This window comes from Oncorhynchus nerka, linkage group LG6 (genome assembly GCF_034236695.1).
Source record: "Oncorhynchus nerka isolate Pitt River linkage group LG6, Oner_Uvic_2.0, whole genome shotgun sequence".
Taxonomy (NCBI): Eukaryota; Metazoa; Chordata; class Actinopteri; order Salmoniformes; family Salmonidae; genus Oncorhynchus; species Oncorhynchus nerka.
This window is the reverse complement of record NC_088401.1, coordinates 85,988,699-85,993,544: the sequence shown is the minus strand read 5'-3', so window position 1 is coordinate 85,993,544 and position 4,846 is coordinate 85,988,699. Positions and strand designations below refer to the sequence as shown.

The window sequence follows — 4,846 nt, the reverse complement described above, 5'->3', positions numbered from 1 at the left end:
AGAGAGGTAAACAACCACTGTCCCAGACTATCAGACTGTGTAGAGGTAAACAACCACTGTCCCAGGCTACAGACTGTGTAGAGAGGTAAACAACCACTGTCCCAGGACTACTGTCCCAGACTGTGTAGAGGAAACAACCACTGTCCCAGACTAACAGACTGTGTAGAGAGGAAACAACCACTGTCCCAGGCTATCAGACAGAGGTAAACAACCACTGTCCCAGACTAACAGACTGTGTAAGGTAAACAACCACTGTCCCAGACTAACAGACTGTGTAGTGTCCCAGGTAGAGGGAAACAACCACTGTCCCAGACTAACAGACTGTGTAGAGGTAAACAACCACTGTCCCAGACTAGAGGTAAACAACCACTGTCCCAGACTGTGTAGAGAGGAAGACAACCACTGTCCCAGTACTGTACAGACTGTTAGAGAGGTAAACAACCACTGTCCCAGCTACTCAGACTGTGTATTGGGAAACAACCACTGTCCCAGTACTGTACTGAATTGGGATGCACTGTCCCAGTACTGTACTAGAGGTAAACAACCACTGTCCCAGGCTATCAGACTGTGTAGAGAGGTAAACAACCACTGTCCCAGGCTATCAGACTGTGTAGAGGTAAACAACCAATCATAGCTCTGGTCTACAATATGGCTGCCTATTGATTCTTGGGAGTTGCACACTTCCCGAAATGTATTTGACAATTTGAAAACTCCCTCTAGCCCAGGCTTAATCCATGACAGAGATGTCAGTGCACACTTTTGGGAGAAGTGCAGATAATTGGGATGCAGCCTATCTCAGTACTGTACTAGATTTGGGATGTGGCCTATCTCAGTAGTGTACTAGAATTGGGATGCAGCCTATCCCAGTACTGTACTAGAATTGGGATGCAGCCTATCCCAGTACTGTACTAGAATTGGGATGCAGCCTATCCCAGTACTGTACTAGAATTGGGATGCAGCCTATCCCAGTACTGAAACAAAGAGTTGGGATGCAGACTATCTCAGTATGGAAACTAGATTTGGGACATTTCAGAATTGGGATGTAGAAACAAAGAGTTGGGATACAGTCTATCCCAGTACTCTACTAGAATTGGGATGCAGCCTATCCCAGTACTCTACTAGAATTGGGATGCAGCCTATCCCAGTACTGTACTAGAGTAAAAAACTCAACATCGTGTCTTGTTATAGATTTTATAAGGGTGAAGTATAGCTATGTGTATGGAAACAAAGAGTTGAGACATTTCAGACTATGTGTATGGAAACAAAGAGTTGGGACATTTCAGACTATGTGTATGGAAACAAAGAGTTGGGACATTTCAGACTATGCGTATAGAAACAAAGAGTTGAGACATTTCAGACTATGTGTATGGAAACAAAGAGTTGGGACATTTCAGACTATGCGTATAGAAACAAAGAGTTGGGACATTTCAGACTATGCGTATAGAAACAAAGAGTTGAGACATTTCAGACTATGCTTATAGAAACAAAGAGTTGAGACATTTCAGACTATGCGTATAGAAACAAAGAGTTAAGACATTTCAGACTATGCGTATGGAAACAAAGAGTTGGGACATTTCAGACTATGCATATGGAAACAAAGAGTTGAGACATTTCAGACTATGCGTATAGAAACAAAGAGTTGGGACATTTCAGTCTATGCGTATAGAAACAAAGAGTTGAGACATTTCAGTCTATGCGTATGGAAACAAAGAGTTGAGACATTTCAGACTATGCGTATAGAAACAAAGAGTTGGGACATTTCAGACTATGTGTATGGAAACAAAGAGTTGATACATTTCAGACTATGCATATAGAAACAAAGAGTTGAGACATTTCAGACTATGCTTATAGAAACAAAGAGTTGAGACATTTCAGACTATGCTTATAGAAACAAAGAGTTGAGACATTTCAGACTATGCTTATAGAAACAAAGAGTTGAGACATTTCAGGCTATGTGTATGGAACCAAAGAGTTGGGACATTTCAGGCTATGTGTATGGAAACAAAGAGTTGAGACATTTCAGGCTATGTGTATGGAAACAAAGAGTTGAGACATTTCAGACTATGCGTATGGAAACAAAGAGTTGAGACATTTCAGACTATGCATATGGAAACAAAGAGTTGGGACATTTCAGACTATGTGTATGGAAACAAAGAGTTGAGACATTTCAGACTATGTGTATGGAAACAAAGAGTTGAGACATTTCAGGCTATGTGTATGGAAACAAAGAGTTGGGACATTTCAGACTATGCTTATAGAAACAAAGAGTTGGGACATTTCAGGCTATGTGTATGGAAACAAAGAGTTGGGACATTTCAGACTATGTGTATAGAAACAAAGAGTTGGGACATTTCAGACTATGCTTATAGAAACAAAGAGTTGGGACATTTCAGGCTATGTGTATGGAAACAAAGAGTTGGGACATTTCAGACTATGCTTATAGAAACAAAGAGTTGGGACATTTCAGACTATGCTTATAGAAACAAAGAGTTGGGTGTGTGTCTTGTTATGTCCCTTGAGGTGAGGCATTGGCCGTGTTCGATAGCATCAAAACCGTGATGTATCATGGGTAAATTGTGATTGGCTGATTGATCTACAAAGGAATAGTGAGTAGTTATTTATGATGCACGGTGATTTGTAGATCAGTCAGTCTCAACTCGCCTTTAAAGTTGGCTGCAGTGTCAAACGCAGACATTGAGATGGTTTCACATCGCAGGCCGACTACCGACTGACAGATCTACAAAAAAAACCTTGCGTCATAAATAACTACTCATTATTATTTGTAGATCAGTCACAATTTACCCCCAGGCACATTACAGGGTTGATCCTCTTGAACACAGCCATTATCTCTGTCTGTCTGCTTGTACAGGTCAAACCCAAGACACGTCATTGTTTCCATTGGAGTTGGTTTTAGCAGTGTGATTATCTGGCTTCTGCTACCCTCTGCTGGCTGTTCTGTAAAAATCAACCTGTATCTGATACCCACTGCATGTAACCCTATCAATGAACAGAATACCATCGTGTCAAAAAAATTAAACAGAAAATATTATTTTTAAAAAGTTTTGAAAAAAATAAAAATACAACAAAATATTTTGTCCCACTCAAAATATATTGTTGAATTCATCCATGGACAAGCTTAATATTTGCTCTGTATCTCTTAAATATCCCAGTGCTCACTACACTTCTTCAGGTATTTCTCTTTATCCTTGTATTTCCCTCTATGTCACTGCAGGTATGATCCCAAAACAGACACATGGACCACGGTGTCCTCTCTGAGTGTCCCCAGGGACGCTGTAGGTATCTGTCTGCTAGGAGACAGGCTATATGCTGTCGGAGGATACGATGGAACGTCCTACCTGAACACTGTTGAGTCCTATGATGCACAGAACAATGAATGGACTGAGGTAACTTGAATCATTCCTTAGTTCTTCTTAGAATGCTTTTCGACCCAGAATTCCAATAGCCAGGCACAACCTTTAATTTCCATTCTGTAATAGTTTTTTAAGACAGACTGAATGACCTTTCATTACCCTTTACTGTATGTCTCCAACAGGAGGTCAATCTCAACATTGGAAGGGCTGGTGCCTGTGTTGTAGTTGTGAGAATACCTTAAGGACTACAACTCCCTACAACCCCCCGGAATGCCACACAGAACACATGATATGATGTCACCACTGATGTCATCACCGAGAATGTTTTTCCTTCAGTTTTTATACTGTAAAGACAAACCGCTACTGCATTCCTCACAAACCAATGTTTCCATGAACAGTGATTTTCATTGTCCACTTGAAAGTATTTTATCTTTGATTATAAGAACGTACTTTACCATATCTACAGATCAAGTAAGTGGTTAGTTGTGGTTAAAAATATTAGGAAACTCTGCCATACTCTCCTTGGTCTGCTTACTCTGTTAAAATGCTCTATCAGAAAATAATGATCCGAAAATAATGATCAGACAATAATGTTCTCTATATGATACAATGAAAGAAATTACATTTATTAATTTAGACTTTTACATTTATACAGCAACATTCTATATTTGTCTCATCACATAATATTTTGGGGGGATTTATACTCCTATGTATATCTCTCTTTTAGCCACCTGAAAATGAAATGTACTTTTTCTATTTTTACTACATCTCTGTTGCTAAACTGGATTTCTACTCTTGGACAAAACATTTTGAAGAAGGATCACTGTGAATAATACTGAAGATGAAGAGTTTGTAAAGTGCAATACCGGGTACGTTCTACCAGAACAATTTGACAAAGTTACTCATGTTGCTCAACAACTGTGAGCTGGATATAGATATTTGCGAAAGGAAAGAAATCTAACAAAAACTTTTCAAAAAGTTTTTTTTTTTCTTGGAAGCTCTATCTGAATTACACCAAAGTCATTACCCAGTCTTAGAAATGTTTTGTACATGTTTTAAAAATATATACAAATATATCATATTGATATTTCGCGTTACTTCAAAGATTTTAATAGGTTTGCTAAAATTGCAGTCATCTTTATAACATCATATCATGCCTAAACAAATGCATTACTGTCATCTCCAGTGTTTCTTTTTATGTTTTGGCATGCTAGTTAATATTAATTTGTAATTAAACAATATTGATCTTTTTTGGGGTGTTTCGTTAGGATTCCCATTAGATGTTGCGAAAGCTGCAGTTAATCTTCCTGGGCTCCACACAACACATGAAACATGACATTAAACAGAACATTAATAGACAAGAACAGCTCAAGGACGGCACTACATCAATTTAAAAATGGCACACGTTGCCTACGTATCAATACATACACACAAACTATCTAGGTCAAATAGAGGAGAGGCGTTGTGGGGTGAGG

At 38.9% G+C, this 4,846-nt stretch overlaps 1 long non-coding RNA gene across 1 annotated transcript; it reads left to right on the top strand.

Moving 5' to 3' along the window:
• The first annotated feature begins 1,058 nt into the window (after nucleotides 1-1,058).
• Nucleotides 1,059-4,621, top strand: LOC115131214 (uncharacterized). Its single transcript, XR_003863916.2, has 2 exons — nucleotides 1,059-3,404; nucleotides 3,554-4,621. It is a non-coding gene; the product is annotated as an uncharacterized LOC115131214 (long non-coding RNA).
• Nucleotides 4,622-4,846: the final 225 nt, after the last annotated feature.